The 22,462-nt window shown below is 45.5% G+C and overlaps 1 long non-coding RNA gene across 1 annotated transcript; it reads right to left on the bottom strand.

The window, feature by feature from the left end:
• Positions 1 to 2,458: 2,458 nt before the first annotated feature.
• LOC117068374 lies at positions 2,459 to 9,329 on the bottom strand. Its single transcript, XR_004431092.1, has 3 exons — positions 8,676 to 9,329; positions 5,980 to 7,182; positions 2,459 to 3,552 (listed from the first exon to the last, which is right to left on the bottom strand). It is a non-coding gene; the product is annotated as an uncharacterized LOC117068374 (long non-coding RNA).
• Between the last annotated feature and the right edge of the window lie 13,133 nt (positions 9,330 to 22,462).

Here is a 22,462-nt window from a genome sequence, read left to right as displayed (position 1 = left end):
CTCCATCCTCTTTGCTCCTTCTTGTCTAGCAGAAGGGAGAAGGAGCCTGCCTGCCAGCTGTGTCTCCTAAGGCAGACCTGGCTGGTCTTCTCTCCCCTCTGCCTATAAGGCCTGATGTTCAGATGTCAAAGATCTGTCTTTTTATAGACACAAAGAGCCATGCAGAATCACTGTTTTTGGGATTGTTGTCCTTGCAACTGTGATGAACATTGATGACCTTCCATTCATTTCCTCTAACTTCCGAGGGCTGGAGTAGCAAATGCCCTTCCCCTCTTTTGCATGTTTGCAGGATGGGAGTTTCAGATGTTGTTTACCTGCCAGACACGGAGTGGAGGCTTCCCAAAGCAGCATGATGTATCCACTTTAGGACCACATGGTAACGGGGACTGAGAGAACAGGATGTCTTTCCTAGGAGGGACCGAGCCAGTCGGAGCAGTCTGGCCCTGCCTGCAAAGCCTGTGTGGCCTTCAGAACACAATTTAACCTCCCTGGGCTCCGTTTGCTTCTATTTGAGACCCTCTTCCTAATTGTGCCCGTGGTGCCAAGTTCATAATCAGTGCTCAGTTCGTGGTGGACCCCCCTTCATCCCCCAAATGTCAAAGTCTCCAGCTTCCCATTTCCCTTCCATTCCTGACTCTAAGTCCTTAAGTTGGGTGACTGTTAATATTACTGCTAGGAGCATTTTCAGAGCACTTTACATTTACAGCTTTTATTCCTCCCCAGATAGTTCTCAGCTGTTTCTTCTGAATAGGTATTAAAAATACATCATTGGACAAATTCCTTTCCCTAGAAGATACATCATGAGTGTGGCTGGAGAAGGCAGGGTCATAATTCGGAGAATTCAGAGTTGATTTACCTTATCCTCCTGCTCTTTTGCTGTAAAGTCTGGAGCCCCAGGAAGTGCTGCCAAACTCCCCCTTATTTTCCAGGAGCAGGGCAGAATAAATTGCTATTTTGTTTGGTTTTGTTTCCCATATACAAGGCCTCCTAGGCCCTGGAACCTAGGCTGCTGGCATTTTAATTAATGTTAATGACTGGGCTGATCCCCTCCCCAATGAATCCGAGTAAGGGAAATAAACAGGCAAACTCAAACAAAGCCATGTGCAGACGTGGTACCCTCTAGAAAAACTGACCTCTCCATTGGCTGGCCACAGTCTCTAACCAGGCCCACACTCCTTCCTCATATTCCCCCAATTTTGAATTTTTTAGTACAAATAGAAACTGGTTGCCGGGGGAAGCAGGTAGATTTCTTCCTTTAATACATAAATGATTCTGGGGCCTCGGAATCAGAATCTCCACTTTCTTATTACGAGGAGCATTTTTACTCTGAGGTCAATACAACCAGAATGTGTCCAACCATAACTTTACAACAACAGAAAAGATAGATAGCAAATGCCTTCAGATACCTGGAATCTGGCCTCAAAATCAACCTGGCATTTAAATCGACATGTACATCCCGGTTGTGTCAAAACAATAGTCAAGGTTTCCCCCAGAGATACTCTGTTTCATTTTTATTTTCAAGTAAATTTCTATTTTCCCCCCCAACCTTTACGGCTTAAGCGTTTTATCCAGTTTAAACGATAGGGATTTAAATTGCTATTTTAGTGGAAGAGGCTTGATTAAAACCTGTGTCCTCATCAAATTATTGGGGACAGTGATTCTTGGGCTCTGTTTACATTAGTGTCAACCTTAATTTAAATTCCGCATAACTATATTTGCTTCACTAAATGCATTCACCAGGAACACACCACAAATTACTTTGCATTATGAGCAGAGTCTCTTTGTCTATTGTAAAGTGTTTTGAAATTAGCACCATAAGTAACTAGCTGTAAGTGTCACTCCATCTCCTTAATGCCTCATTAATCAAACTCCGCGGCAGCTGGTGTGATGTCCAAGCCCCTCACATATAAGATCAGAATCATTTGCTCCTTGCATTTGACCACGGTCTTTAAACTTGATTTGTTATTTGTGCATTTGCCCTTGCTGCGGCTCTGCTCCTCCCTCAGTGGCTTCCCAACACGTGGGGCTTTGTATGGATACCAGTTGCATGCGTACTCTTTGTAGAAATTGGAAATAAAAACCCGTTTCCCATGTTGTGGAAATGCATAGCCTCAAGGGCAGGAAATTCTTTTAATGGAAGAAGAGTTCCACTTATTTCCCTGAGTTATCCACAGTGATTCCACATGATTTGCAGATTAATGCTAAAATGCCATAATGGAAAAATTTCCCTGGGCAAGTTTTTCTCTATGTCAAGAATTAGAGAAAAGAATTACATTCACCCAGGCAGACTACAATTTCCATCTTGGCCTCAGTTTCCCAAAAAAAACAGATGTATTTAGTCTAAGCACCTAATCAGGAAAAAAAATGTATTTTTTCCCTTTTTATGTGATATGAATTATTCTGTACTAAATACAAAACTTTAGAATTTATGCTTGCAAAAGAAATACAGAACAATTTGTACTTAATAATTTTATTATAGGTACACACAAAATCATAGCAAAATATGATATATTTTATAGAATGTTTTTGTCTTTTCATGATGCCATCAAATATTTGCAAATGCCTAAATGGAACCCTTTCTTCATTCTCCATACCCTTTCCCTACATCACACACAAGTCCAAAAACACAAACACGTACACACACACGCACACACATATACCTATACACATGCATCCTTTTAACCAAAGGTTATACTCACTGGTTTTAAAACTAACAGCTCTACTGGACAATGGCTTCATGGACATTTTAGAGGCTGTCTTAAGTCTGATGTGGGCACAGGCACGTTGGATATGATTTCCCTGCAGGGATGCCCTCTCGGTGGCTGTGGGGGAGGCGTGCGGCCCCTCGCCTGCCAGTGCTGAGCTCAGCCCCACAGTGAGCCGAGATGAACAGGTGCTTTCTTCTCTGGCAGCGGCACGTGAGGTCGGCTCTTTGCAGAGCAGCGTCTCAATGGGAGACCTTTAGCTTCATGGCCTTTCCTTCTTACCACCCAGCAGGAAAAATATACGAAAGCATTTTTTTTTCTGCCAGTTTTGTTGGTGAGACAAAAATACAAAAACAAAATAACACACAGTATTAATACTTTGTATTTCCCACAGGTGGGCTTCTGAAATGTTTAACACAATCATAGTAAACCATTAGTTTTCTTTGGAATTAATTTTTTTGCCTTTTCACCTTATAAAACCATTCAGGCTACATAACCACATTACAATAGAATTAAACATTGAAGCCTGGCTCCCAAAATCAACATCCGTGGAAAAACCCACTGAATCGGAACACACACCCAACAGTGCAAATCTGTGTTAGATTTTGACTTTAATATCAACTTAACATAACTGTAGTTTACATTATTATCACATCTGCTTTCTCTTATATTTAAAATAGGCTCTGATTTTAGAAGAGCAAATGTAAAAAATATTTTGATTATTTGTTGATGACATTTACTCTGATTATAGATGTAATCTATGGCAATTACAAAAGTACCTTGTATGTCCCCTCTCCAGTTCATCCTGCTTTTACCCTGAGACCAGCAACCTCTATTCATTAGGATTCTGAACAAAATAAGCATGGAAAGGGGAAATCCAAAATAATATTCAGAAGTGGCAAATCATAACTGAACACAGTTTTAAATTTGACAGTTTAAAACTTTTTCCTCTTTTCAGCAGTCAGAAGAAGTCTGGTTATTTTAAACCAAAATCTCTGCCCCAAAACCCCTTTTCCTGCACTCCATGAGCACCTCTCCCCCTTTTCCCCAAAAGGCAACATTTTGGCTTGGCAAACAATATACATCACTGAACCCTTGCATTTAAATGCCTCACAAAGATTGCATCTGATCACAGCTTGCAAGAAAAAGAAAGAAAGAAAGAAAGAAAGAAAGAAAGAAAGAAAAAAGGAAGGAAGGAAGGAAGGAAGGAAGGAAAGAAAGAAAGAAAGAAAGAAAGAGGAAGGAAGGAAGGAGAGAAAGAGAGAAAGAAAAGAAAGAAAGAGAGAGAGAGAAAGAAAGAAAGAAAGAAGGAAAGAAAGAGAAAGAAATCAGACATAGGCAGTGTCAGTGTCCTATATGTCCATCCCCTCTGTTCTTCCATTCTCTCCCTCACCATCCTCTTGTAAAATAAAAGAGAGCCAAGCATAACTTGTTACAGTAAAGGCACCCCGAGATTTAGGGGGATAAGTACGGCCTTACTTGTTAGCTGCAATGCTGCAGCTGTGCTCTTATCTGGCCAAAGGAGAAAGGGGACAACAAAAGATCCCAAAGAAGGGACAGTGGACGCATGGGAAAACCACTACCCCAGCATTGTGGTGCCCTTCTGCTGAGCAAATAGTTCAAACTGTTCATTCCCATCTTCTATTCTCTCCCTGGTACATTGTCTGTGCCCTTGCATTTCATTCTGCAAGGAAGGTTGCTCTCTGGGCCTATAAGCAAACAGTCCAGAAAAGGGCTAGCCATCCTCTTCTCTTCCCCGGAGAACTAGCATTTTTATTTCGGCTCCAAGCTGTCAAAGATCTGGAGAGTTTATGTCAGTGTCCTGAATTAATTGCTTTAAGCTGGAGCAAGCTCCACGGGCTACCAAATGTCCAAAAGATGTTTATTAATAACATTTCCTCCAGGATTGTGGCTCCAAGCTGTCTCTGGGTGGTGGCTTTTCAATGCTGCCACCCTCTCACCCCGGCCTCTTAGTGCTCAGGAAGAGATTGCCTCTTTCAGTCATCATGACAAAATTTAGAATTGCCCGGGGTGAAATAAATATCCACCTTTGTCACAGGGTGTACTCGGTGGATATCTTTGTCCTGACCGAGAAAGAGTTACAGAAGCCCTGTGTGCAACCTACAAGTGGGCTGGGGGAGAGCAAAAAGCAGCCAGGACCCCCCTCTGTGAAAGCTCATTTAGCCAATACAATTAGCAAAAGGAGCAGGAGAAATCGGGGCTTCGGCTTCCCCTCCCCACCTCCTCCTCCAAAAGAAAATTCAGTGAAGCTGACAACACAATGCATTTTGAAGTTTTCCTGGTACAAAAAAAAAAAAAAAAAAAAAAAAGCCTCTTTAATAGAATGAAATAATAAACCAATTTATATACCGATATAAGACTAGGATCGTGAATGCCATTGTGTAATTTTCCACTTGACTTTTCATTATCTACCTGAACAAAATCAATCTATATGTATGGGATCAACATACAATTCCAGAGATAAAAGCTGAAAATAAATGCGCTTTGCATATCCTGGAGATAAAAGACACAATCCTTGCTACTGCCTTTTCTTCTCCAGCAGATGCATTTATAAAATAAATTGTTGTGTCAAGGAAAAAGTGAGACGTAGCAGTGTATCCTGAGTGTTGACTCCTTTGCTGGAAATATTGATCCTGCAAATGAACAGTGGTTAATAAGTACCCTGCAGACGATATCAGGTCTTTTGCCCTAGTTTACCCAGAGTGCAGTCTGGGTCAATGTTTCTCCCAACCAAAGCTCCCCACCTCCAAAAAAAAAAAAAAAAAGACTTCCCCTATTAGCATGGATTTAAAGCTGAGGACTTCAAGGGCTTTTTAAAGCCACTCTACAGAGACAAAGCACATTGAAAATTCACATTATATTAGAAAACCCCGTGCAGCAAATGCCCAGCTTGTGAAGCACACAGCCCTCAAAAGGGAAGGAGAGATAGTTCCATGCACTTTAGGGTTGACATTTATTACTTTAAACAGGTTGGGTTCCATTCCTTGTGTACCCTTCTTTGCTCCAATAATTAGCAATGGTGCTAAGAGTAGTAAAGCTCTCTACACATTGGCCATGCTATGGGTCCCTCCTAATTCCGTTTTTTTGGAACGTGTCACTGAATCTGTGTGAATCTGTGTGCTCTAGTGGGCAGATGATGGGGTATTGTTGAGGGTGCTCTGGCTGTTTGTGCGCCCTGTTGTGTTCAGGGCTCTTTGAGGAAAGTACACCCACTCTGCCCTCCCAGGGTGGGCTCACTTTGGTTGCTACTCACCTTCTTGTAAGGGAGGGGTTCATTTCCAAAGTTGAATAGATAGCAAAGAGAGGCGCACAAGGCATGGGACCATCTTTCACCCCAAACAATCACTCTGAGTTTGTGAATATTTTCCGGTCATAGAAAAGGATTTCCAAAAATTAGCTACTCTTCATTGTTTATTCATTGTTAGATTCAGTAACCTCAGACGAGCTTAAATGTCCATGGCAATGTGATTGTCACAGCTTCAGTTCTTACGGCAGGACAAATCCACACTTGCATATTTTAGGATCTTTGCACTGACAAATGTTAATGGCTGTTGGTCTATTGGTTCAGCAAGATTTTGCAACACCCGATGTTCATGTACCTCCTTCCCTTCTCCTGGGCTCTGTATTCACACACAGCATCATTTGGACTGGGACCATTGCCTCTTGATTAGCAAATCTGATGCTGTGTTCCATTCTTCAGTTTATATTTGTTGAAAACTCTGAGGAAAGCATCCAGAAGCAATCCGATGCAGTGTCATGGCCTTTGGGGAAATGCTTGGGAGGGTCAAATCTCAGCCTGGGGAGAAGCTCATGTGCTTTTAGTCACAGAAGACTCTTAGGACAATCAGTGTGCTTTCTTCGTCTCACCTTTTTGTTCCAGTAGCTGTAAATAAGCAAATCTAGAGAAAATGTAAGATGTGGTCAAGAAGAGTTATGCAGTCATTAGACTTTTGTTTGAAAAGGGAACACCGTCCTGAAGGCATGTTTTGAAAAGGTCCTATATTTTTATGATAGAAATGATGCCTTGAATGGCTACAGCTTTCAGCCTTGGTGAACCCCAGGCTTATTTGATCCATGTTTTAATTACTCTGTGATTCAAGTCTGCATCATAGGGAATCAGTACAGTGACATAAGAGCTTCAACCAGCATAAAGAACACTTTCAGGAGCTTTGTACCCCCTAAGTTCCCCAAAGAAAGACAACACACCGGAATAGGGTCTCACTATTTCCACAGAGAAACCTGCTCATGCTGGAAAATGTCTTGCTAAGTGGCCTCAGAACCATCTTCTTAGGCTGGAACAGTGCTCCACGCACATGCAGAATCCTGACACAGTGGAACGCAGCCCATGTTGATGAAATAAATATTTACTAAACAGGAGAAACTGAGTTTTTCAAAAAGGTATTTTTATAATATTTTTAGTGACCATGTCATAGTTGAACTATCTTGATGCCATTTCCTAGGGGAAGAAAAATGGACAGTAAGAAGTCCAGTAAATATATGTGATGCACACGTTTCAATAAATAAAATCAGATGAAAGTTGTCAACTTTTGCTAGCTCTAGCATTTTAAAAACTGTACATCAACAGTTCAGATCTTTAAAAAAAATAGATGAAGGGTATAAAATAATTTAAAGTCCAATATGTCCCTTCACACCAGGCTTGATTGAGAAATGAGAAACCCATTTTACAGGTGAACTAAAATGAGATAGGTATTTCATTTACCCTTTTACAGAGGCCAAATGGGAATGCTTTCCAACATTGTTTTTATATTGGAGGGAAAGAGTGGGAACAGGAATTGGGTGAAACATAGTGCTCAATCAGAATCTCTTGCAACTCTTCTAGAAGCATTCACTCGAGCTCAGTGAATGCCTCCCATGGCATTCCAGATTACTAACACAGATATCCGTTCAGAAGAGGATGAGATCTCAGAATGCGGCCAGAAGAGGACTTTGCCCTAAAGACACCGCAATCTTAATGTGTCCTTCAAGTGGTCCCTGATCAAGATATTTGTTTTTTAAAATGAAAAGAAACATGACTGTCATTTATCCATGATGACAACTTGAACAGTGAATTAAAATTGCATTTTGAAAGTATACTGTCACTGTGAAAAAATTCCTGAATTATAACACTACAGAATGCTATGAGAGACACTTATCATTTATTCTGTCTTATAGTCGATCTCAAATTGTTATAAAATGTTTTAAATGCAGAAAACTAAGTGAAAAATCTCTAAAACTAAATTAACATTTGCCTCATAAAACATTGCTTTTATCACAGGGGACATGCAAGAAGGTGGCTGGTCACTCCTCTCATACATATCCCTGTTTTTCATGACTTGAAAATGTCTCAAATATATTTCTTAAATATGTCTTCATTATTTAACAATGAGAACTATGTATCCTTACTCCATTTCTCTTACCATGTTACAGAACTCAAAAGCACATGATACCAGGGAGGGAAACAGATTTCTTTTAGAGAAATAGGAAAACAGTTGTTCTATTACACAACTGGGGTAATAACAGTATTATGGCAATTCCCTTTAAATGGCATTTGATACACTTTGACAGAGGGAGTGTCAGGCATTCTGCTTTGTACAACTTCCGGCTGCACCAGCACCAGTTGTGTCAAACATGTTGATATAACGTGGGGTTCATAAAAGTCAAGTTAGGTGTTCAAATGTACTTTATTTTCCTTTTCCAGAAATTCTACAAGATAGAGATGTGGATTCACAGCCAAACACAGAAAGGATACATAGTTCTCAATGAAGCCCAGGGGAAGGGGGTAGTTTATGAGAGCGTCCTTCTAAAAGGAACTGTCTGCTCCCTGCAGAAATGACCATTCCTTGTCCCAAGCATCACTCAAAGTTCAAAAGAAGCATCTGCAGCTCAGCACAAGAAAGTGCTTTGCTCCCAACCTCCTAATGCCACTCGCACTTTAAAAGTGGTTAATACCTGCTGTGGACTGACTCAGATAAACCAGGAACAGCATCCCAGAATCTCTGCACACTGACCTGTGAATTGCTGAAGCCAAAGAACACCAGTGAAGTCCATTTCTCTCCCTTCGCTTTCCTCCAAGAAAAAGTAAAAGAAGAGTAGAAAACACACTGGGAGTTTTTTGTGGTTGTTTTCTTTTATTTTTTCTTTTCTTTGAAGAAGAAGAAGAAAAAAACAATAAGCATCCATTTCCAAGTAATTTGAAGAGAGATAATTCTAGTTAGTGAAGAATTTCAATAACGGCTTTAGTAGAAACTCAAGACTGATTCAAACGCAAATATTGAGATGTGGTTCCATCCCAATTTATGAGATTTTCTTTTTCTTTTTTGAGTAAGTAAATAATTTTAAAGAGCCACAAAAGAAAGGAGGCAAATTATTAGATATTTTGCTTGACATCAAAGTAATTTTACATTTATAAAGGCATACTGGCTTTCAAAACTTTTAATGTTCCAGTCCTAGCTAAAAAGTCATGTCATGTCCCCCAAAATGAGCCTGAATTGATGTGAGGTTTTATGCAGATTTTAGGTCTGGTGAAGGCAATTTTGTGGAGCTGTGTGTCATGGTTTGGGGTGAAATTAAACCCTATGCTTGATTCCAGTGTCCATTTTGAGCTGGTTATGATTGCATGTGTTTTTCCTGTTTGTACCCGCCTTCTTCAGCCCTCTATGCACATACAGATGGTTACATTCTCATACTGGGTACTGGGAGAAGGTCACATGCTTTGCATCAATGGCAATTAGTTCCCTTTTTAAAATGGAAAATGTCATTAAGTTCTTGAATAATTCAAGAGTAGGGGTCACAATACAGTGTCCCTTTTGGGGGTCTTTATGGTGCAAATGGCAAAACAAGGCGATCCTATCAGTAAGAGTAGATCTAAGGTTTACAATGTAGCTCTATTTAGTGTGACAGGAAAATTAAATTACAGGAGGTACTCACTCATTGTCACCCGTTAACAGGCTTGGGAAAATTGTGAATCCCTGGGGGCAAATCACTGACGACGTGCGAGGGGAATAAAAATATTGCATTTTAATTGGCTGTTGTTTCCTTTTCTTGATTTTGAAAACAACAAACATAAACATGTGCCCCACAGCTCTCCTTGGAAATGGGGTCCCGACTCTCCCAAACACGACCCCAATTACAGTCTCTGCCCAGAGGCGGGCGGGTTAACCGCTCTGGGGAGCCTGGGTCTGTTTTCTCAGCCATGGCTGAGCTGGTCTTTTTCCAGGGGTTCCTGGAAAGGAAAATATAGGGACAGGTTTCAAATAAAATGGGCTTCCACTACTCGGCCTCCCGCCCCCATCGGAGTCAGCTGGAGTGCAGTTATTATGTTTCTTGAACAAGGGCAGCCTTTCGATTCTATCAGGACTGAGGAGGAGGAAGGGAAGACAGAATGACGCGGAGGCCACCCACTCTTTCTCCTCCCTAGAGGAAAAAGAGTTCGAACTCCTTTTGACATATTGGGTCGGAGATAGTGCAGCTTGGGCTGGAGCAGGGTGGACGAGGGCTCGAAGAAGAGAAAGTGCAGGCTAGGGGAGCGAAACGAAAATCCTGAGGTCACTAAATGGGATGAAAGTGCCAGCACATCCTAGCCCCCTCTGGTGTCCCCAACTAAGACTGATGGGCGTGGCTGCCTGGGTCCCGCTCCCACCGCAGGGGTCGCGCTTCCAGTCTTGTCCCAAGGCCGTCTGCCTGTTCGCCCGGCCCTCCTCTGCGCGGTGCCCAACGGGCTCTCCCGGACGGGGCCGACCTTGGCACCTGCAGGAGAAACCCCGGACTCGCCAGTGCTCCCGGAGGCGGGAGAGCGATGGGGAGGGCGGGAGAGGAATACGGCTGACAGAGTCCACGGAGACTGGGGTGGGATAGGCCGGGTCGGGTGGGGACTGGCTGCCTAGGGTCGGTTCCCCGTGCTCTCTAGAACTCGTGGGGAAAAAGCGAGAATGACAGTCCGTCTGCCTCATGCTCTTTTCGACCTCTCCTCCGACCCCCAGTGACATTTAGCAGGCATTTTCCTTTCGTGGTCTCCTCCACTAAGACCCTTGGAAGTCCTATGTCAGCGAAGTGAGCGTTGGGAGGGGGCGAGGAGAACCCCCCGGAGGGCCAACCCGGGTTCCGCGTTTGGCGCATCTCGGCAGCAGGAGCTCGCCAAACCCGGACAGCCCCACGGACCCGCGAGGACTTGGGGGCTCGGCCGGCTGCTCTGCCGACCCCAGCGCGCCCGATCCGCCCCGGCTGCCTGGCCCCGGGTACCCGGGCGCCCGCCGCCCTCCCGGAGCCCGAGCACCCGCTCCCGCTCCCGCTCCTGCAGCCGGAGCCCGAGGACGGCTGCTCCGAAGGTCCCCGGGCCACTCGCAGGGAGCCTGAGCCAGGCCGCCAGCCCGCGGCTAGGGGCTCACCCAGGAATGAGGAAAGCAGGTGCTGCTTTATTTCGGAAGCTGGTCCGACTCTGTGAACACCTAGATAGAGGGCGGCATTTAATTTTTATATACACACGTATATATATTCCAACATTATTTGTCCTAGAGCGAGTTATTTGTGCCTCAACTTTGATACATTTCCTACTAGAATTAGAGAACAAGGTTCGTGCCTGGGGTGGGGGCGGAAGAGAAGAGTGAGGGGGCAGTTTAGATGTTTTTTCTTTTCTAAATGATTCAATTTAAGCAAACACTTGGGGGCTCCAGGCCGCTGTAATTCCAAAGGCAATTTTCTCTGGTTTTAATTTGATTTGCATTTTTTCAACTTTGATAATATTCAATTTCATGGCTGAATACACATGTAAACACCGTTAGGTCGTGTTTTTCGCCCCTTGCACCAAACAGAATGTCTGTTGTCTCGGTGCCATGGGAGGTTACACCCCGCGTCCTCAAGATATCTGCAAGTTTCTCCTAAATTATTTTTCAAAACTTAGCGCGGCAATTTGCCTGAGCTTCAGAGGTGGCGAACTAAAATATATCTAAACCGAATGTATTTACTGAACTAGCCAAGGTATGGGAAGACCTGCACAGACATTGCCAAAGGGAAGGCAGTAAAGGAAACAAATTCCTATTTGATATAGAATCAATTCTATTTTTACCCAGCATTATTTTTCCATACTGTATTAATAGTTTTAAACAATCCAAAAATAACAAATAATCTTCTCCCAGAAATGTTTTTAATGTGGATTTCATTGCTAGAAAGACAAGCATTGAGAAATACAAAGATAAACCTTTGTGAGGAGAGGTTTAATTACTACTATTGAGCTATTTTATCAAACATAAAATTTAGAAGAAAATGCGAGGTGAAATTGGGAAATAAGCATTAATCACATCAAAATTCAACAAAACAGCACTGCCAATGACAATGAAAGTAGGATGATGTGACTTGCCTGTGAGCAGCCACCATAAAACTGTAATGCAAGAAAATGATACATCGTTTTGCCCTCAGGACACAAACTAGACAGACATTGTGCAAAGAAATACTTGGCACGTAATACATTTACCAAAACTCCAAATACATTTATATTCCATTTACAAAACTGTGCTGGAAAAAGAAAGGACATACTTTTTTGGTTTGTCCAAGAATACCTTATGTAATAAAATGGCTGTCTAATTTCCAGAGCTACCCCTCATTTAGAAATATATATATATTTACCTGCTCGCTATTCACTAATGTGGAATACTTGATACTGTGAGCAATATTTCTATCTCACATCCTAGGAATTTACAAATTACAATATTTGTTTTATTTTAAAAATCCTAAGAAATGAAAAGGATCCATAAACTTCTGAACCCTAAAAAATAAAATAGATCTCTGAGACTTCTTAAAATGCTTTATGCTCCAGGCTGGCTGATAATAGGTAACTGTATTTTAGGTTGAGGTGATCTAATTTGAAAAATATCTTTTATCATGTGAAAGGCATTTAGGCAAACAAGAAAAGAATTCCATTTGAAAGACAACAGACTTTGAAAGAGAAAGTCCCTTACTTTTTTTAAAAAACACAATCAAGGCAGGCTGACTGTCCAATGTCTGCAAGAAAACTATTCTTTATCACTTGGCTTTAAAAAAAAAGAATTATTAAATTTTAAATTATCATTGTTTAGGATTTGTACTAAGGTTTTCTATTGTTTTGGAAGGCTGGCAATTATGCCTACTTTATTTTACACAAATAGATGGCAGAGTACGCACGTTCCTCACAATTGCTTCACAGCAAACCCATTCTTAGAGACGGAGCTAATGAGGGGGGCTAATTGTAACACACAGTCTATTCAGAGAATGCAAATGGTGGACAATAGAGTACATCTTTCTCTTTTCCTATTAGTAATTGAGGAGTAAACGGAGATCTTGTTAAGGACCTTAGAAGTTTGATCATCACTGAATGAGTTTGCCATTTTAATTTGCTTTCACCTCCAAAACAGATCTGTATTGAGACATGGCTACCTCAGCTAGAAGCAGAGCTGCTGCACGGCAGGCAGAATCTGCCCTCCACCCTCAACTTCATTGAACTGGGTCTGAGCTGCAGCAGGAAACAGTGAGCGGGGCTGGGGTGGGGGAAGGGAGGCAAGGGAGGAATGGTCGGGAAAGTCTCTGGAAAGCATTCTAGACAGGTGGGGACTTCCATATGTGGCATGGTTGGGGGCTTGGGAACTTGAAAGGGTATGCACCTTGGGAGAGTCATGAGTCCTGGGAAGAAGTCACAGAACCCACCCCAAACCCTGCAAAACGTCCAGCAGCTGGGAGTGGTGAGGCCCTTAGCTAAGAGTGTTATACAGGGATAGTGATCTGCCTGTTCTTTTATGATGACCAGGAGCGCAGAGGCCTGGGCCTGAGAAAGGGAAGGTGTGCGTGTGTGTGTATCTCGCGTGGTGTGTGAGAGAGAGGAGGGAGGGAATGAGGAGAGAGATTGCGGAATGCAGGGGAGAAATCATGCAGTTACTTTTAGTTGTTTACTGAGCAAGGGCAAAATCTAAACAGCGCTTGCCACAATCAATGAAGGGATCGCCTCAGCTTCCAGAGTTGAGCTCCCTAAATGAGTCTGGCATTCTGATAACTGCAGGTGAGCACCCCTGAGATCAACTCTTTCCCACTGCTCGATGCTAGGAAGTGATAGGGATGCATTTGTTCCTGAGCTCTGGGAAGGGAGAGGCGCGAGGGGGATTTAATTGTGTGCCTGGGTGAATCGAAATGTCCTTTAAAGCAAAGAAATCAAGGGAGGTTGGCCTTTAATTGGTAAACTCTGCTGATTGGGGGAGGTGGTAATTAAAATGGAAAGAGGACAAAATATAGATTGGCTACTCCTCCGTCTGCTGTCTTACCCCCATAAACAGCCCCCAAAATTGGCATTCTCCTCTTCTCTGGCTGTGTTCACAATACTCAGCACACAACCTGATCGTGGGTAACTGTGTCATTCTTGTGCCCCCACCTTAGTCTAACACTCAGTTATCCAGTTTGGAGTGAGAATACAGTTTTATCTAGAACTCTGTTCACTTCCAATAGTTGGCCATACACATGCCAATGCATGAGGAGCTGGTCTTAGAATCCAATTGTCTGCCTGTCTCTGAAATGCCGAAATGAAAGACGCAAAGTCTGCAGGGAATCTCACACCACTAAAAATGGACAGGACAGAGAACTTAGCTTCCCGGATATCAAAAAGTAAAGGAGACCTCCAAGCCAAGCCTGAGCCCTGATTTGAGGAGGGCTAGTGCTCGTTTCCACTCTGTGTCCCCAGAGCCTGGCACAAGCTAGCCACTGTACTCTCCTGGAGTGGCACTCTTCTAGTCGACAGGCCTACTGGGTGCTGGGCAGCATCCTCCCTCCCTGAGGGCTGCAGGCTGATGTGCCTAGGCCAGCATCCTATTCAGGGGCAAAGCCCAGAGGCAGGTGTTTATGGAGATCTGCACTGGTATATATGTGAGGAGTGGGAGGAGGAGGCTTGTCATTGGGGCTGGGGCCAGGGCGTGCTGGGGACTAGCTGTGGGCAGCGTGTGCATTCCAGCTATGCTGTCACCTGTGTTGTCAGGCCACCAGGTGCAGGTCAGGGGGAGGTCAGAGGCAAGAGCCTCTTAGGACATTCCTAGCCCTTGCTCCCAGAATCCCCCAGTAGGGAATAAGGCAGATAGGCTGTAGCTCAGAAACGATTTGGCTATGTGGATTGTTTTAAACTTATATGTCAGCCCTTAGTCTCTGCCCATGGCATTTCTCTCTTCTCTGGCATTTTTTCCTTCTAATCACAATGTAAGAGCCTGCTTGCTGCCTCCCCGTTTCCAGCACTGGCTAGCTGGCCCTGGAAGCATCAGTGGGAGAAAAGCATGGTCCAGGCCTGAATGAACTTCTGGTGAACTTCGAGGGACCATGGCCACATAAGAATTCTGACTGTGTTACCCCAGTAGAGAAAATGAGAATCCAGCCTGATACCAAACATCACCCATCCTTGTCTCTTCTAGGACAGTCCCTCGGGTTTGTGCCATGCTTCCAGGGGGTACCGAAGCCTGGCTCTTCTGAGATCTTCCAGTTTCTTTCCAGACTTTCCCTAACACTTCAGATGTCCCTGCTCATTTTCCAGATTCCGGAGTTCTGGTGAAGGCCGGCCTCCTACTTCATTGAAATAGGAATTTTCTGTGGCCCAGAGTCCTGGGAAGCCAGAATAAGTTGAGGGAATATGAGTTGAAAGACTCCAGCTCAAAGCTGCGCTGTGAAATTGGAGCAAGTTCCCTAACTTCCCTCAGTCCCAAGACCATTACCTGTAAATTATGATTTCCACCAACAGGACATGGAGAAGCTTAAAAGAGATCCTGTTCAGGAAGATACTTTGCATGGTTCCTGGCACCTAGAAGAACCCCACTCAATGGTCATTGGATTGATTAGTGTTTCCATTCAAAATAAGAGAGGGCAGGACGTGGATGGGGGCATGAAGGCCACTGAAAACACTAAAATGGTAAAACAAAATTTCTGCCAAGAAATAGACTAACTTTTCTGGAGAAAAAATCTCTCTTTTCTAGAGAGAGAATGTTCTTAGCTAGCAGGGGATAGATTTGTTGAAGTTACATCTTCTTCCTGTGTGTGAACTGCCCCAATTAACGTAGCTCAGAATCACAGAACAAATGAAAAATATATAGTGAAATTGATCTCCTTTATTTGAAACTTAAAATGGGTTTGTGGAAGTAAAGCAAGCAAAAGGCTTGAGCAAAGCTGTATATTTTATACCGAAGGGCACACATGCTGATATCCTGACGTTTCTGCTAAAGATGCTTCTGACTTCCATATGAAGCTCTGTATAACCCAGCTCCTGCCCTGGAACCTCACCCCGTTCCTTCACAGAAAATGTCATGCAATCATCATCTGTCCTTTTCGATTATCTAGCTATCTACCTCAGGCCTTAGTGCCTTCCAAGCCCTCTCCTCCAAATACTTCCAAAGATTGTTTTATGTTTTCAAATAAAGCACTTTTAACATTCATGAATTCAAGTTAGGAATTATATATATGCTTTCCTTTCAGCAAGCAACAATTTCCAAACACAATTCAATATATAATTACTTCTGCTTTGTAAAAATAGAAGGAATAATAAATTGAGATATTTTTCATGAAATACCAAGTCAAAATGTACATGCATGCAATCTTATTTTTATTTGCTCAGATCATTACCAATCCTAGTTCAAAAATATCCCTGCTTAGTTTTGGACCTGTGTCTTATTATTTTCAAATAAATGAAACAATGGGAAAGTTGATTTACTTATTAAAAAATAAATTAGGACCCAACCATTTAAGGAAGCAGAACTAAAAATCAGCAAACAATTCTCGTTACAAAGTTATAATTGTGCATTACATGCCAGTATTTTTCTGTTGCACTTACTTTTGTGAAGCTGAAGTATTCTCTCTCAATAAATTTAATGATGTTTAAGTCAAGAAAGTATAGTATTGCCAGCATCATCTCCTGACACTGCTGGGAATATTGCTGCCTCTAATTAACAAGAGAGGGTTAAACCCCAGGCACTTGCCCTGGTGGGAAGTGAGACCTCTAGTTTTGCATGAATGAATGTAACTTAATTTGTGGCTTCTTTTAGCACTCCCAGCTATCAGTTGTGTTATCTAACAGTGAAATATCACCCCTTCTTTAGAGAGAGAGAGAGAGAACAAGTAAGTCAATGCTTTTTAATGTGAACCTGTGGGGGGCGGGGGGGAGTGGTGACAATGACATCTGACCAGTCCATGTGAATGTTGGCAGTGAGCTCAGAGCTCTGACAAATAGCAACTAATGTAAAAAGTAAGCACACTTTTGTGAAGGTGTGCTTGTAAAAACTCCCTGTCCTCTCTACCTTTATATGAGTGGTACTTTAGCACAAGGTGGCAGCTTCTTCTGCAGAGGATACAAACGATCTGGACTAGGCCCCAAGGGTGCAGGGGCTGAGGGGGAGGGGAGAATAGGCATCACCTCCAGTCTAGCAAGAGGGACTGCGACGGAATTACAGCTTGTAAAATAAGCCTCCATCAGTCTCCCAGGAGACAGCCGGCCTCAACTTGGGTGTTCCCTGCTTGTTAGCCTCAGTCATAATTGGTCTCTCCTCCCATCCCACGTTGTTGGTTTTCTGTGTGTGGCTTTTGGTGTGAGCGTGTTAGGTCATCAACAAATACAATAGCGGGAGGGGGCAACTGGGGACACACATGATTGTTTTAGAGAAGAAAGGAGAAAAGGGATAAGAGAGTGGGCAGGAAGGCTGTGAACAGAATAAGGAAGATGGCCCAGGATTTAGGCTTCCGAGGCACCCCCTGGAGTGCTCCAGGGTAGGGAACTCCCTGGGAGTTTTGTTAAAGGGAGAAGAGGCCTGCTGGGAGCTGGAGACCCTGCTGAGATCTGCTGAGGACATTCATCCATTCTACCTTATTTTTGTTTGCTTGTCTCTAGGGGTGCCTGTAACATCCTGCCCACATCCGGTGCCTCTCATCAAAAAAAGAATTTTTCAAAAATCCCAATCAGGATGATTTGCTCTAGAAAGGCTGCGTGTGTGGAGCTGAAGACCGAAAGAACAGCCCAGGACCCTGGTGGGGGTGGGGTGCGGGTCACAGGCCTTCATCCTTTTTCCATCCATTGTTAAAATAGATTCCCACTATCTTGTCTCTCCACCCCCATCTCCTTTTACCTCTTCTCAGAGGAAAGCCCGTCCTGGGGATGGAAGCTACAGTAAATTTCTGATCTAAAGTTAGCTATAAAGCCTAGAGTGGAGAAGTCTTCACATTTAAGGAAGGCTGAAGATACAGTGCATTGTTTTCGCTCAGAAGGGGACAGATAAAGATAAGATCCCTAGACCCTTGAATCTTTATTTAATGTAAAAAGAACATTTGACCAGGGAAGGAAACAGCAAGAAGTGTGATTAAGTCAAGTTGCAAACTTTGGGGATTGATTTTTTTTTCTGTGTATGTGTTTTAAAGTTTTACATTTTACTGGACAACCCCTGGCTGGCCTGGTTGCCATGGTGCCGCCGCCGCCAGGGTTGGTGTCCATGCTGTCACCCACCCAGCAAAGGATTTCAGGTCTAAAACCTTGTTCTTTTGCTACAGCAGGGACAACAAACTAGAGCTAATGGCACTAGGGTGTGCGTGGGAGTGGAGGTGGTCTATTCTGTATGGCAGGACTTGATGTGCACTACTTTGCTAACATCAGCCAGAACCAACTGCTTGCAGCAACTCCAGGTTCCTGGTGTTTGGGAGAAAAATGTTTCCTTTCCTGCCCTCTCTCGCAGGGTGAAGGTACATAGTCAGAAAAGGCCTTACTGCTTTTTTGAAACATTAACTGCATTCCAGATATCATCTCGGCCACCCCTCCCTCCAAGCCAGGGCCACCTCCAGACCCCCGGATGTGTAGAAGCATGCACTGCACGGAAGAAAACGTGTTGCCCCCAGGTAACTTCAGGTACCTCCTCGGGCTAACGCCTCCTCCTTTGCCCTATTGAGCCTTATCTCTTGCTTCTCCCCGCCCCACTCCCACATTAAAAGGCCCCCAAAGCATTGAGGAGCGGCTTCTCTTTATGAAGCCGGGGAGAAGGCGGGCGATAAAGATCTGGCGTTTAAATTGGCCATTTGGAAGATTACATCTCTTCAGCGAGGGTCTTTCTTTCAAAACTCGCACTGAATTAAGGGTCATGGCTACTCCGTACCCGGCTCTCAAAGGCACGGCACCTTTGAATTCGGCCGTGGAGTGGCCTGGGCGAGGGGACCCGGGGCCATCAAAGGCCCGAGGGAAGGCCGTGGGGCGACACCCGTCTAATGACAAGTAATTGACGGATTCGACGCCGCGCATTACCAGCGGAACGGGAGGCATTAATTATTTAAAAACGATTAGCCTTGTCGTGTGTCCTGCAGGCGTTCCATCATGTTCAGTGAAGATAACCAGCCACGCGAGGCGAGCCGGGGCTGGGAGGGCTGCGGGCGCGCTCCCCAGCAGGCTTCGGGTGCGGTGGACACGGGCGCACAGCCCAAGGCACCAGGGAAAGAGGAGGGGCCACCCAGGGTCCCCACACAGGAAGGTGACTACATAACACTGACCCTGCTTAACAACGAAACAGATTTCTGCCCACTTGGGCTCGAAGTCTGGTGACTGCGGCGCACATGGGAAAAGCTTTCCGGTCGGGGTGGTGGGCAATTTCCATGTGCCAGTTCCCTGTCGCGTCAGACCAAAGACCCAGAGTAACCGAGTCAGGCACCGGCCTGTCACAGTGCCTACTACCCAGGCGTTAAAATAAAGACCCCAGGCAGAATGTAGATCTGGCGTGGGGGCGGGGATGGGGGGTGCTGGTAGACACCTAGAGAAACACACCTTTATCATGCCCTGCTCTCGAAAACCGAGAGTCCTGAGGTTTCAAGGGGCAGCAGCAGAACTATTTTTCCGAGGTCCACGCCTTTCCGCAGGTGGAGGAAAGACGCGGCTGGTTCTGTTGTGTCCTACGAACTGGCGTCGTCCGGAACCGCAGAGGGCAAGCCCGGCACGCGCGAGCGTGCTCCTACCCGTGGAAGGGGGGAAATCGGCGACTGGGTTGCAGGGAGAATGGGATGATGAATGGCCCCGCGTCTGCTTTCTGACTTTCTCTCCTGGACCCAGCCCATGACCCCACAGGCTCCCCAACCTGCTTGCAGCCAAGCACACCGGTGCGCAAAGGCCACCAGCCGCTTCCTGCAGTCAGAGCTGAGGTTCACTCGCTTCTTGGAAAGGCGCGGCCCCACCCCTGCTGCTGTTTGATGCTGACCCCCACCGTCTCCTCGGCCTGCCAGTGTCCTAGAAAGAGTTGAGACTGGACTCAAACCCCTGCGCGCCAAGGGGAGGGTGTCACCACGCTCGGGCCTCAGCCTCTTCAGACTCCCATGCACCACGCACATCGTTTTCTGCTGACCCCCACCCTAGATTCTGAGGCCAAGGGGGTTCCCCACACTCCACCCTCCACTGTTCCCCGGAAACACGCTGCTCTCAGATCAAATCCCCAGACCCGAGCTTTTCGAGGGGCCTGTGTGGCTTCCTCTGGGCCCTACCAAACTGCTCTGAGCTCAGAGCCTAAAGCGGTCTGAGTTCGCAACTCTATGACCCCTCATCCTTCCAAGTCATGCACGTTCCGAACCCCCTGCAAAAAAAACCCAACCCCTTGAGTCTCCGTTGGCTGAGCTTACCACCAGCCAAGCCCGCCCCGACGTCTGAGCCCAGGAAGGGAGAAGGACTGGCTGGGGGAGGGGCAGAGCGCGGACAGGAGTGGGGTGCGGACGGTGAGGAGGGGAGCCGGGCGCGGCCCTCGGGTGGGCGCGCTCCCTACCTGCGGCGGCCGGCGGGCAGGCAGGCGGGCGGGCGGGCGGCGGAGCGTCCAGCGCGCGGAGGGAGGAGGAAGACTGCTCCGAGCCGAGGCATCCCCGCATTTATTTGAGCTCAAACCAAGCGACTGTTGACTTTAGCACACAAAGCAAAGATTTCACTGCCCGCTAGTTTAAAAATGAATATTTTACCAAGATATCGATCAGCGTTATAAAATTCAGTTAAGTACAATGGGATCCTGGCAAAAAAAAAAAAAAAAGAATAATAAAGGAGGGGGAGGCAATATAATATCTGTGCAAATTTGCTGAAGTGTGACGTGGCATGGAAAGTTTACCCTCCTGGAATTCGGATCTAGAATGTTTTTTTCGGTTGTTTACAGACTTTGTTTATTCACAGATCATGGTTGCTTAAACCAGCGCGCGGAAGGCGTGGGGAAAAAAGGAAAAAAAGGAGGGGGGGAGAGCCTCTGCACCCCACAATGCGCAGAGTTGGGGAAAGCGCGCAGAGGCGATTTGTGAGCTCCTAAGCTCGGAACCCGGGCTAGGGGAGGGATTTAAGCGGGAGGGGGACGTGAAAGACACAAGAAGCCCAGAAAAGCCTCCGAAAGCGCCTGCTCCCCGACATCCTTTTTATGTATTCGGACAGAACTATATCTTATCGACCGGGATCAGTGAAGGGGGGCGCGCTAAGTAGTTTAAAACGACCCTCGCACAATGGGCGTGCCATACGAAACATAGCAGGTTAGGGCAGCGCTTTCAGCCTCCATTGTCCCCCACTCGGCCCCCGGCCCTGCCTCTCGGCTCCTTCGCCACGGGAGCCTTTTATGTGATAATGAAACACATTTCAGGCCGGGCTCACGACGTGTGTGTCCTTGCTAGGGGGAGAGACGGCCTGATTGCTGGCTGTGGCCTCCGGATCCCCCCCTCCCCAATTTCTCTTCCTTGTGTTCTTTGGGACAATGTGGCAAGTTAAGAAAGGGATTTGGAGGCGGGAGGGGGACAGTGGGGTGGGGGGAAGCAGAGGCGATGCCAAACCCCCCTCAAGCGCGTGGGAAGGCCAGGCTTGTGGGGATGACGGCGAGGTGGGGGATGGGGTAGCACAGACCCCAGCAAGGTAGCAAGCAAAGCCAGTCTCCGGGTCTGGGGCGTAGCTGGGACACTCCAGGTTTGGATGGTCAAGAAGCCCAAAGATCTACTCTTGAAGAAAGGAGCCTGAACTTAGAAACCTGAGGCAAAAAGTCCTCCAGGCTTTCAGAGTGTTTTTACCCACCGCAAGCTAACTGCGCACGGGAGTGGCTCCCGAGTCTGCCGAACCTGCGACGACACTGATCCTGCCCTCGCCCAGCCAGCAGATGTCCTGGGCAAAATCAACACCAGGCTCCTCTTTGCGCTCTCGGGCTTGGTTTTCACTGCCGTTGGCCGCCCTTTTAGGCCAGCGAGGTCGTCTGTGGGGAGAGGCAGCATGGTGTATAAGAATTCATTCTGGGATTTTTCGTTATATTTTAGAGAGTCCTTGAAGGCTCACAAAATACCTGCATATCCCCTGGGCCCTGCAAACCTGGATTGCCAACCTTACCTAACTTACAAGAAGCTTTGCAAGGGCGAGTTTTGGAGGGAGATGGGGAGCAAATTTGCCAACAGTGGCATCTCCACTACTGTCATGGTCGATTCGACAGACACCCCTTACCTCCTCCTCACTCCCAAATATACCCTATTTTTAATAAAACAGACTTGGATTGTTACCCTGATTTATCCTTTCAAACCAATTCCAGGATAAGGTCTTCTAAATGTTTCCCTACACCAAATGTCTTGCCATTTCTGGGTTAGCAAGGTCTTTCTGGGTTAGCAAGGTCTGCCATGGTTGTGCGCAATACCTGCTTGAGGGAGAAGGGTAGGAAAGGGTGGCGGCCTGTATAAAGAGGAGATTGGAAGATCCAGGCAGAGTCCCAATTCCACCACTATTCACAGTGGTGAACAGGCAAAGCGCT

The sequence above is a fragment of the Trachypithecus francoisi genome, unplaced genomic scaffold (genome assembly GCF_009764315.1).
Source record: "Trachypithecus francoisi isolate TF-2019V2 unplaced genomic scaffold, Tfra_2.0 Lachesis_group21, whole genome shotgun sequence".
NCBI classification, from domain to species: Eukaryota; Metazoa; Chordata; class Mammalia; order Primates; family Cercopithecidae; genus Trachypithecus; species Trachypithecus francoisi.
The sequence above is the reverse complement of the archived record's forward strand: the minus strand, read 5'-3'. Positions and strand labels throughout refer to the sequence as shown.